Consider the following 12525-nt stretch of genomic DNA (forward strand, 5'->3'; position numbering starts at 1 on the left):
CTCTCCTCTGGACTCCGCCGCTGCTGCCGAGTCGGGCTTTTGACAGACGCGGTCCCACTCCAGTCTAAATCGCCTCCATTGGCCCGGACGTGGGGGTCTGGGTTTTGTTACAGCCACTGCAGGGACTGGGGCCGGGGCTGAGAAGCAGGAGTCCGGGGGTCGTGCGTCACGTCGGGGGCGGGGCTCTCGCCCGGACCTCCCTCCCCATTGGTTCCAGCTGCTGTGGACCACACCCCTCCGCATCCACTGAGTGGGGGTGCTGCTGAGCTACCAGAAATAGACAAGGGCTAGTATAGAGTCTCGAAGTCCTAGTGGCTGCTGGAGAGGCTGCACTGCCTGGGGTACGCGAACGACCGATTCCCATCCCGACTGGCCGCGTCTTCCCGAGTAAAGCCAGTTCTGGGAGGCATCCTGAGAACCAACCGCCAGGAAGGATAGCCCAGGAACGTGGTTTTTCCAGCTGCTGCGGAGGCAGGAAAACTTCCTGGCTTGTAAATACCCGGCACTGTATCCCCAAGGAGACGGAATGTTTTATATATCTATGGACGGGCGACGTGTGCGTTCTCGCCTTGTTGACTTTGCTCAAGCTGTTCCCTCCACTCGGAAAGCCTTCTCCACCCTTGTCTCCATGACAAGCCTGTTCTCTGAAGCTCTGCTCAAATGCCACCTCCTCCAAGGAAGCGCTCCCTCATCGCCTAGCCGGAAGTTATCTCTCTCGCATCTGAACTTGCAGCGCGTGTTAGTAAAGGACATTCGTGTCACTTATCACTTCCTGCCTAGTACTATAGCTATATTGCCTGCCTGGTCTCCCTGAGTAAACCATGAACCCCCGGAGGGCAGAGCCCCAGTTGCATTTGCTTCTGTAGCTTTTCCAGCGGCCTCACTAAGCAGGTATGTGAGAGACAGGACGATGGAGTAAATACTGAACTTTGTGGTCTGACAGCTCTTGGTTTGAATCCTGGCCTAGTCAGTGTTTGGCCTGGGTGTTTCTAAGCCTCAGTTTCTTTGCTTACAAAAAGACAGTGATACCTTCTTCAGGGTTGTTGCCAGTGATAAATGAGGCAAAACATGTCAAGATTTTAGTGCAGGGCCCGCTCATGTTAGTGCTCAATACCTGTCATTGACTACTGTTCTGCATCAGAAATCAAACAGTGTTTGTTGACTGCATTGGTGATGACGTTCGGGGTTGGAGGGCCTCACACACTGGGTAGTTTCATATGGTCTTGAGAGCAGGATCTGTTTTCACAAGGGAGGTGACCCAGCCATGGAGGCTGTCTTTTCCGTCTATTGAAATCAGACACCTGGGTCTAGGCCTTGACCCTCGCAGGCATGTTTCTAATTTCTCCAACCCACACTTCTTCTGGCGCCCTTCTAGGGCCCTGATTATTTTGTGGGCAAATCTGTGGTGTCCCCTGTGATTCTGGAAACTCTGCACAGATAGAGATCATCTTCCTGCAGGATAGGCATTTGCTCACCATCACCTCTAGCCCAGTGAGCAGCAGCAGGAGCTGCTGTGAGACCTATAGAAAAACCTGTCCTCAGTGCTGGCCTTGAAAAAATAGGGACCGATTTGGCTCAACCATGGCATCCCTCATTTGGCCCTAGCCGCCCCTAGCATATTTTTTGGCGCCAAAATGGTAGAGCGGAGGGAGCACTAGCTTCAGATAGAAGGGGCAGGTGGGAGGTGCAGGGACTGTGGACAACACCTCCCGGCTGCAGCGGACTCGGGATGGGAGTGGGAACGGAGCGGAGAGCTGTCATGGGAGGACCCCCCGCAACGGCGGGAGCAGTGGGTGCCCAAAGCCGAGGAGAGAATGAACAGCCAGTCGCGAGGTGGGAGAGGCGGGGCTGTTCAGGAGGGAGCGGAAATGGTGCGGGGAGTCAGCCTCTGGGGCCTCCTGGGGAACTGGGATTCAGCGCCGGCCACGTGCTCCCGGGAGTACTTAGCTGGTGGCAGCCCGCAGGCTGTGCGGGAGACTCTACGTGAGCTGGGCTTTGCGCCGGGATGACCATCCTTCAGCCGCAAGGGCACCCGATGCCTTTCCGCTCTGAATTCTAAGATTATTGAGGCCCTGGGCAGAGCTGGTGTTTCCAGAACAGGCCACAGAGCTGCGGAGAGAAGAATGCGCCTGCTTTTGCTGCGGATCGCGAGTTGTTGGGCGCAAAGATCCAGAGAGACGAGGGTGAGTGCGCGGCACTGCCGGGTGGCAGTCCTTGAGTACCTGCGTCGCGGTAGCAGGCGCGCATAAAAGAAGGAAACTGCCTCCAATCCCACTCTTCCACCCCCATCCCGAGGGCTAGACTGTCGTTGAGAATATTTCTATTGCCCGCTCGTCTCCTAGTTAAAAAAAATTTTTTTTTTTGCTTTTTGCTTCTTTAATTGGTTTTCTTGAAGTGATATCAAGATTCAGAAAAAAGAAAGACAAAAGCTACAGAAAATATCTGTCCCCAGTTTCCAACCGAAACCTTCATTTCTCCTTGCTACCTTCTCTCGCTTCTCCACGGCGCTTCGCTCCTAGTTCTACCCTAAGCTCATCCCCCAAATCCGTATCTTAGAACCCATGGCCCGGGGTGCGGGGAACACCGAGACACGCCCACACAGCAGCTGCTGCCGCCGAGTCCACCGAGTCGCCTTCTCCCTTAGCACACGGAAGGCTGCCTCCTTCCCACCTGCAGGCCCACACGATTCGATCTCCTCCAAACCCACTACCACTGCTACCCCGCCAGATATCCTTGGCCCAGGTCTGAAAAATTCTCTCCTGAGGTCCTTGATCAGATTGCTCCTCGCATGACGCCCTGAGGGACTGGAGACCCTTGAGGAGCTGGAGCGTGGAGAGCACAGGCGAAGGGGCCTAGCAAGGAGTTTGTACGCCGCGTCCATTTCTCTCCCCAGCCATAGCTCTGCGCAGGGCTTGTCTAGCGGGTGGGAGGCTTAGATCTCGGCCTTAAGTGCTGAGCAGGGGCTGGGATCATCTGATTGTTCAGGTTCCCTTTGGTCCATTTGGCTACCCAGCGGCGGACCCTCCCTGCAGGAATACCCGCCAGGCCAATCACATCTGGGGAGCCTGCCTGGCCTGTGCCCGCACCCCGACGACAACAAGCTTGTGCGCAGCCAACTGTGCGGGGCTGTCCGGAATGAAAACGCCAGAGTGGTAGTTACATTGCAGCGGCGGTCGGTTCTCCAGAGTCACTTATCACAATGCGGAATCTGGTTCCAGCGCCTATCCAGTTACAATCTCATGCTAGGACATTTGCATTCTTTTGTCGGAAAAGAGGATCTTTGAAATCCCGGAGCTGTGCTCGACTAATAATAGGTTTTTGTTAGATTAGCTAATTACTGTCAGATAAAGTAAATATCGTTGCATCCATGGCAGGGTTTGATTTTATTTTAATCGAGTGTATCTGCCTATCTTCCATTTTGTCACATTATACATTTATACAAGTCTTTCTCCTCCCATATGTGATTACAGGGCATAGTAAAATGATAGCAGATTCTCTGAGGGAAAGTGTTATAATAGATGCATAAAAAGGTGATAAATAAAATTATACCTTTTGTGGAGAAAAACAACATGCTAGTCATTACAGCAAACTTCATCAAAGAAAAATGTAATGGTGCTTTGAAAGCTGTGAAGTGTTCCCATAAGTTATTATTGTATACACAAAAACTGCTTAATTAATATACATATAAATATAGGCAAAAAATTGATCACTTTAGCTATATGCTACAGCTTATTCTGTTATCCTTCACTTGTTTAAATAGCCATTTATTTATGTAGCCATGGCTACAAAAAAAATTGAAGGTTTTAGTGGCTCTCTAATCTAAATGTATACTATAGTCAGGAGTAGTTTTCTTTCAAGGCATGAGAAATCATCATGGGGTGAACTCTGCCAGCTAAAACTGTGTGATAACATTTTAGGTGATTTTTTCCATTGAAAAATTTCCTTCTTCCTGTCTTTCTTTTCTTTTCTTTTTTTTACTGCTCTCCCAGAAACTTCATTTTCAATGACATCTTGGGGGGGGGCGGGGAAGAGACAAAAAAAGTAAAAAAATTCCTCTTTTGCAGGAGCATTAAGTAGGTTTTTGTTATTTTGTTGTAGTTGCTGCTGGTGGTGCATATGTGTGTATGTGTTTTGATTTGGTTTTTAGTTGAGAGATGTTAGAACATATCCAGATTTGTGAGCGTTCTAGAGCCTAATGTTTTGTGAGAAGGGGAATACATTATCTACTTTTAAAGAAATGTCAACTAGGTACATCAGTCCCATAAAGTATTAAGCTGATCTAATTCCTCAAGAGGAACTTTCCCCCCATGTTTCAGCAATTTGGTAAGAGAGATTTTAAAGTGGCATTTTGAGAATTTTAGCTTGTTTTCCATGTGTTTGTATAAATGCCAGATTTCCCCAGATTGTGTATAGAATTGAGTTTTCTAAATAACCCACCACTTCCCTTCTCTGGGAGAAAATTGTTCCAAGTTCAGTAATCCCTGTAGTTCTTTGTTAATTACAGGCCCTTGCCAATGAAGCAAGTTTCGATTTCTCAGGATGAAGACTTTTCATATATATCTATGTGTATCTGCTTCACTCCAAAAATTTTTAAGTTAACAATATAAATAAAGCTTTTGTTATCAAAAAAGTTGTTTTGCCAATAAAACACAGAAATCAGAAAAGCTAACTGTGAGTGAAAGTCGATATTTTTTCAAGCAAAAACATGTAAATAAAAGATGCCTATACACAGACATTTATTTGTACTATTTGCGTGTGTTATTTGGGAGTGCAGTGAGCAGTTTTAACTTGGGGATTAAATTGGAATTCTGGGTGCATTCCTTAACTTTTTTTTTTTTAAGTGTGTTTAACTTCCTGTATCGAAATTTCGGTGTCTTTAGACCGTTTAAAATACAATCTGACTTCAGAAAGGCGGCTGCAGTCTTTAGAGAATTAATTCACTTAAACCCGAGCACCTCCCTGCTCGGAGCATTAAACATTTCGGGGAGGGATGTGGTTATCATGTTCAAGAAGGAGATTTTTTTTTTTTTCGTGACTCTTCCTAGCGTGATCCTTTTTACTCTCAACCGCAAACCGAGGAACCTCGGCCTCCTCGGACGCAGAACTCTTCTCCCATATCTCCCTGGGGGTCAAGTTGGAGCGAATAACTTCAAAACGTTTGAGAAGAAGAAGAGGAACAACAACAACACAGCCTTTCTCACTTGGAAAGAAACTTTTGCTGAAGCCTTGTCGTTTTAAGTAACGCCTTATCCCGCCCTCACTGTATCCAGCCTGGAGTTCCGGGTCTCTGGTCTGCACCGGGAGAGCGATTTCGAAGGTGCACGGGGACCTTTGCTCCGTTATTGGGCGATCTTATCTGCGGGTCTAGGGGCTCCCTTGCCCTTGGTTCCCTGAAGCTCCGGCGGAACCCAACAATTACCACTACTCTGGGATAGCCCCATCTTGCGTGACCCTGCGGGGAATTGGGGGTGGAAGAGCGTGGACTTCTGACTTTGCTCCGAACGGCCAGGGACCCGACCTGGAAAGGACCGAGACCCCAGGCGGCTGGGGCGCGCCAGAGCGCACAGCCACAGGGACAGAAAGCGTGAGGCGCGCGGGGAGCCAGGTCCGGTCCTGCAACTCCAGGTCTCGGAACTTGGCGGCCTCGCCCTGCAGAGACGCAGGTGAGTCGGGTCGGAGGTCAAGAGTTAGGCAACCTCGAGGCTGGGGTGTCTGTCAGGTTGCCAGGCCTCGCTCAGCCCTGCAGCCAAGGGCGCCGCGTCTCTCTGAAGCCCGAGCACTTCGGCCGCGCTGGTTGGGACCCGGATTCCCGGGCTTCTCCGCGCGTTTCTTTGCTGCTGCTGGCCAAGAGCCCGGGGCCCTAGCGAGGAGCCCCGGGGAGACGCCGGCTGGACCTCTGTCCTTGAACAGTAGGTTCTCGGATTCCGCTGGACCTTTCCTCACTCCCGCCAACCCGAGAGAAGGACCTCCTTACCTCTTGCAGCTTGCGGCACGCAGGGGCCTAGGAGAGATGCCGAGCTGGGACCCCAGAACTTTAGTGGTCATCCTCCTCCCTCTCACAGCCAGTCTGTTTTCCCCTTTCCACCCCTTTCTCTTTCTTTAGGCCCATCTCTTACTCCCCGGCTCCGATCCTTTCCTTCCTCACTCCACGCTTTTCCTGACCACCCTTCCCCCACCTCCTTTCTCCTTCACCTTCTCCTCTCCCTGGCCTCCTCCTTCTCCCTGACCTGTTTCACTCTCCCTTATTTCCTCACGCCCTCCTCCCTTCCCCCATCTTATTTCATTCCCTTTCCTCAACTCCATGATTTTCTTGCTTTTTGTCCCTGGACCCTGCAGGTGTTTGGTATGGAGGGAACCACACACCCTTGCACCAGAGGTCCCCACCCCTGAACCCCAGGCCTCCTCCCCCTTTCCACCCCTGTGGAATGTCCACTCTGTCTCAGGAGCTGCAGGTAAAAATGCCCAGGCACCCTTGGTAGTGTGATAGGGACGCTCCTCTCTACCCTTGGAGCCTGTGGGACTTTTTCCACCTCCCAGCCCCCAACCCCCAGCAGCCTCAGCCATGGGCCCTGATGAGCCTGTGGGGCTCCAGATGGCGAGCTTGGCCACCCTCCCCGTGGAAATTCCCACTGCAGGCAGATCCTGCAGAGCCTCCGTTTCCTTCTATTGTGGCAGCCTGGAGAGGATCACAGCAGAGTTGAAGGTGGCCATAAGGCCTGGGCCCCAAGCATCCCTTGAGAGCACAGATGGGGGCTCCCAGACCAGGCCTGACCCCCTCCCCCACTCCACACAGGCTAGAGCAGGTTGGATTGACCTTCTCTCCTCTTTTTTCCTGCCAATCCTACTAGATTAAGGGGCCATTTCACTTTGAGATCACCTCAGCTGGGAAGTGTTTCAGGGACTGCCTTAAAACACAGGGGGCTAAATCTGGGAGAGGACAAGGGGGCCCTGGCTCTCACACTAGCCAACAGGGGCAAGGACTGAGCGCTCCTGGCCTACTTCGCTGCTTTGGGGCCAGTGGGACAACCGAGACACTGCCTTTTGGAGAAGAGACAGGGTCCCCAGCTGCAAGGTAGGGCAGCCGGCCAACTTCTACCCTTTTACCTCCCATCTGCAACTACATTTCTGAGGGTGCATTACTCTAATAAATACGGGTTTCCAACAGATAGATGCAGACCTCCCTCACATATTATGTTTCTATGGATGTATCTTTCTCCTTAAAAGAAAAGGAAGGTGACTTCCTGTGTGAAGACAACAGTATGTGCACAGGTGGATAGGCAGGGGGAAGAAGGCATGCAGGACTCTCCATAAATTTACCTTCCACAGTAGAGCTCTGCCCTTTCGGAGAGTGTGGTCAAAACAGGAGGACTGGGCTAACACTCATTCTGAATTCCCCTCCCTCATTTTCCCCTCACAACGTGAATTACTGGCAGTGACATGAGATTTGGAGAGAAATGTTTATATGATCCAAGATGAGAACTAGCTTCCATGACAATCAGATGCACTATTTCCATACAGGCAATTTATGGTATCATTACAATTAGTCTTGTACAAAGTGGTCCCATAAGGACCTGTCTAATTTGCAGTCAGAGAAGAGGGAATAGATTTTATTACCAGAGTTGTAATGACTGTGTGTGTTCTTGAAAGTAATAAAAACCACATTGAAATTATACTGCAATTTATACTTAAAAAAATACACACCCATTCACCCATTAGTATAATAGAGAGGGTGGCCTGTGTTTGTGTGTGTATGTAATTGTGCCCACACACAAAGCAAGTGAGCATGGATGCGGGCACATGTGGACATTTTACAGCTCCTACAGCCAGTAAGCTTGTAAGGACTCAAACCACACAAGCATGCTTGTGTGAGAGTTGGCACCAATGAAACTCTTCTCCTCAGGAGAGAGCCCACAGAGTGAGGAGACTGCCTTTGGGGTTGGATCGGAGGAAGACAGGGCTTTCTTTAAATCACAATCACACCTATCTTGGGCCAAAGCATTGACCCTGGAGTCCACCAGAGAGGCTTGGAGCCACGTTCTACCTCCTCTGTAGTCTTGTGACCTCGGGCAGTCCTTCAGCCTTGCTAAGCAGCAGTTTTCTCACCTATAAAGAAGATAATAATGGTGTGGACTTTATAGGCCTGCAGTCAGGATTAAAGAAACCATGGAAGGGAAGCACTTACAGAGCCCTCTTGTGTAGTAAATGTTCCTGTGCTGGTGGCTGAGGGTGGGTGTGAGGGGTGATTGCCAAACCCAAAGAGGGAGGCTGAATCTTTCCTCCACTGAGTTGAGATCAGACAGCAGTATTCTTGGGTGTCCCTTTTTTCACTTGGGGAAAAAAAGCATTATTTATCAATCAAATTTTGCAGGGTTTTTTTTTTTTTTTTTTTGGTCCCCAAACAAGGATACTAGTTCTCTTAATCATTTAAGTTTTAGGATATACCTTCAGAACCACCAACAACCACCAATACCTTCAGCCTCCCCCTCTTCCACTCTCTTGAGCCACTGCAAACAAATCCCGCACCCAGGCCAAGCTTCCCTCTCCCACAAATGCATCATTTTTTAGCTGCAGTAAACAAATCCCCGAAGTCTCATGTCATTGTTATCATGTTTAGATAAAGATCTGGCCAATTAGTGTCCTTGGTGGAATGTAAATAAATCTGCTGCCCCAGACCTACCCCAGTGGTGGGTGTCCTTCTCAACCAAGCAACACCAGCACTTTTTCTCTCCTTTTCCTTCTCGTGTGGGCAAGGAAGTCTGGCCTTCAAATTCACATGGTTTCTAATCTCTGTGTGTGGACCAGATCTGGTGTGTTACCTTCTCTGAACCTATTTTCTTTTTCATAAAGAGGAGTTCATGAAGACCACCTCACAGTTGGGAGGGAGCAGCAGCAATAATTGGAATAATACTGCTGATAATAATAACTGTAATACTCTCACCAATATGATATGGTGACCAATATGCAATGGTCATATTGATAACATTAGCTACTGTTCATGGATGGCTTTTATACTAGCACTGTGGTATGGCCCAATGATTAAGAGCTTCCTCACTCATCAACTCCTGCATAAACTGTCAACCCATAGGTAAGCCACATGGGTAGGGCTGGGAGACTCATGGGTATGGAGATCAGAGAAGAGCACCAGGCATTGTGTGAAGGCTCCTTAACTGTTCACCACTGTTATTGTTTCTGCTTCTTGTAACAGAATCCTTGACTATGGCCCTATTAATGTAACCATTTTACAGAGGAGGAAACTGAGGCGGGAGAGGAGGTAACTAGCCCAAGGTTGTTAAGTTCCTTGCCTTCCATATTCAACTACCTTTCTCCACCCTTCTGCCTTTCCTGGGCAGCCCCAGGGTTACCAGCCTGAGAACCGTTGTTTGGGCTGCACTGCCCAAGCACTTCTCTCTGCTTTTGCCAATTCCTGTGCGGTACTGGACAGTCCTACTTCTCCCCACCTTAAATGTTTCGGCAAGGCCTAAGTGGTAGTCCACAGCCCCCAAGAAGAATGTGCCCGGGTGGTGGGATTGACTGGAAACTGTCTGGAAGATAAACTGGCTGTGGATGGGGCAGGGACCGTGGACCTCCTCCCCGCCTCTCCTCTGGCTACCAGCAACCCCTCTGAGCTGCTTCCTTTCTCACCATCTCCCTCTTTCTTTACTTTCTCTTCAAAAAGAAGAGGGGCTGCCGCCTTCTTCTTTGCCTTCTGAGGCTCTTGCCCTGGAGTTAATACTAATCGTGATTATAAGCTTCCCACCCGGTAAACAAAAAAATCACAGGCATGATAGTTACAACATTCCTATGAAACAGATTTTTGTTCCTCTCCCTTCAATTTAGAGCCATGGAAATCGAGGTCCAGAAATAAAATGACTTGTCCAAGGTCACAAAGCAGATAGGAGGTGGATGCAAAACTTCCAGGCCTGCAGACCCTGCGGCTCCACCGCAGGGGTGGGCAGCGGAGAACGTCCTGCTCCTGCCCAACTCCAGAAACCAGGATTCCAGGGCTACCTGCCCCCCAGGGAGACCTTCCCGGTGTCCCTGAGCTGACCGCTTAGCCCGTGGGCCGCCTCGATGTGGAAGCGGCGCCTGCAGTCCTAATATCAGGAGTCCCCTCTGTAGTCCAGGGAGCGCTGCCAGCCCCCACTCCCAGGGAACGAGCTCCAAGGCTTTTCGAGGCGCCCCCCCACCCACCCACCCCCGCCTCTGTCCGGGCCTCTCAGGCCACTCTGCCCACGCCCTTCGCAGAAAAAGGAACTTCCCACTGGGAAACAAACCACCGCAACCCGGCGGCGCCGGGGACACTCTGGAGCCAGTCTCCAGCCCCTGGAAACCCGGTCCATCGGAACTGGAGCTAGTGTCCGTACCTCTCGCGCTGCGCTTCCTAGAACAGACTGATGGGTTCAAATTCTGTCCCACTCTGTTTCCAGGCGGATTCCTGACTTCTGAGTCCTGCTTTTGTAGAACTGGAAATAGTCAAAGTACCCACCTCATAGTTCGCTCTGAGGGTTCAAGGAGATTACCTCTGTGAACCACTTAGTATGGTGCCTGGCACAATAAACGCTCAATCAATGTTAGTTTATTATGATTAACTCCGGGACTAGTGGAGGCTATCTTTTCCGTTTCTGGGTGTGAGCTCTGTGTCCCTGGGGGCATCGAAGCCGCGGACGCGGCCGGATGGCGCCCCTGGGGCCCGTGGCTGGACACTTGGGAGCGCGAATTTTTGGAGAAGAGCCGGCATAACCCTGTGGCGCCAGGTTTGAGGCTGGGCTTGGGCGCTTACGTGAACTCACGCGGCGTTCTCTGCGTGTGCGTCTGTCCTGAACCGCGTGCGTGTCTTGGCCTGTGCGTGTCACCAGCGGGTACCGCTGACGCGCCTGCAGGGACCTCACCTGCGCTCGGTTTACCTGACGGATGCGTGGTGTCCGCGCTGTGTACACAAACCCCGGCGAGCCAGGAGTCCAGGGTGCTCGCCCTCCAGCTCATCGAACAATTTTCGCTATTAATGGTTATTTTATTTATATCGTTAGAATAGTCCCCCGGGGTCTGTTTACACCAACGTCTGGCCGTCTCGGCCGCAGTGTTTGGACAAAGGATTACACTAATGGATGGAGAGCAGGGAGGGGGGAAGGAGACGCGGCTGGAAACGGGGCTCCGGGCCGACGCTCGGGGTGGGCCTCCTGGGAAGAGGGAGCAGGCCTCTCCTGGGCTCGACCTCTGACCCTAGGAGGGAAGGAAACGTGTCTGCCCGCGATAGGAAGCCTAGGCCTCCGGAGGGGTGGAGGCTGGAGGTGCCTGCGGGGTAGAGGGAAGGGAGTGGGAGAGGAGGGGGCTCCTACCTCTCCTCTCTCAAGGCCGACTCCAAATTCGAGGTCGTCCCGCTTGGGTGCGCACACACGTCCACAAGTAAACAAGACCTGGAGCTACCAGGATGGCGGCCGCTTTGATTCACCCTATTGGTGGCGGCCAGTTTAGTGCTTCGGCCTCCAAATCCGGATTATGACTGAGCCCCGGGCTCCTGGCGGCCGGCGGGGTTAGAGCGGCCTTCCAAGAGTGGCGGCCCGGCGAGCCGCAGCTCCCCACAGCACCTTTGTGCGGCCTGGGCACCCACCTCCGCGCAGTGGGAAGGCCCACCATCTGGCAGCGGGCAGGTGTCTGGGATCTTGGCAGCAATGAGCTCGAAAAGGCTAGGCTTGGAATTCCTGGTTTTAAAGCGTCTTTGCTTACAGGGCTAGGGTTGATGCAGAAAAATATCTAACTTTTGGTTAGCATTTACTTTGTGCCAGACACCATGCCAAGCATTTTTCCACTCCATAACAGTCCTAGGAACTATTATCCCATTTTACAGAAAAGGAAACAGGAGACTTCAGCAAAGGCTCACAGCCAGTGTCAGAGCCCTGACTCTAACCATGCAGTCGCGCTTCAGGACTAGTGCGATGCTTAAAGTTCTGAGGTTCCTGCACCCGTTCAGAACCATGATGTGAGCTATGAACCCTCTCCCTCAGAAGGATGGAACCGTTTGTCAGTTATTCCATGGGTTTCCCGGACCCCTTTAGGCCCGTCCATGGACCTCTGATTAATAACTTTGGCTTTACAGGTTATACAAGTATTTGGTTTTTTTTTTTTTTTTTAATTTATTTTTATTTATTTGACTATACCGGGTCCTAGATGTGGCATGCGGGTTCCTCGACCAGGAATCGAACCTGGGCTCCCAGCATTGGGAACTCAGAGCCTTAGCCACCGGACCACCAGGGAAGTCCCTTATATTGTCAATTTTGAACATCAATTAGTAAGGTAACTTTTTCTGTCGTTTTATAAATGAAGATTCCTGAAGCTCAGAGAGGCAAAGTCCTTCCTTCGTTCAGGATCACACAGCTACTAAATGTGGAATTGGGGTCTCAGATCTTTGGTCTCTAGAATCTTCGTGCACACTTCTCCAGTCTCCCCAGACCCTGAGGTTCTCCTTTTTTTCCCCTCTTGCCTCTCCCTTTCTCTATTCTGGGGGGAGGACATGGGGCCAGCCCTTTG

Source organism: Bison bison, unplaced genomic scaffold (genome assembly GCF_000754665.1).
Source record: "Bison bison bison isolate TAMUID 2011002044 unplaced genomic scaffold, Bison_UMD1.0 scf7180017864456, whole genome shotgun sequence".
NCBI lineage: Eukaryota > Metazoa > Chordata > Mammalia > Artiodactyla > Bovidae > Bison > Bison bison.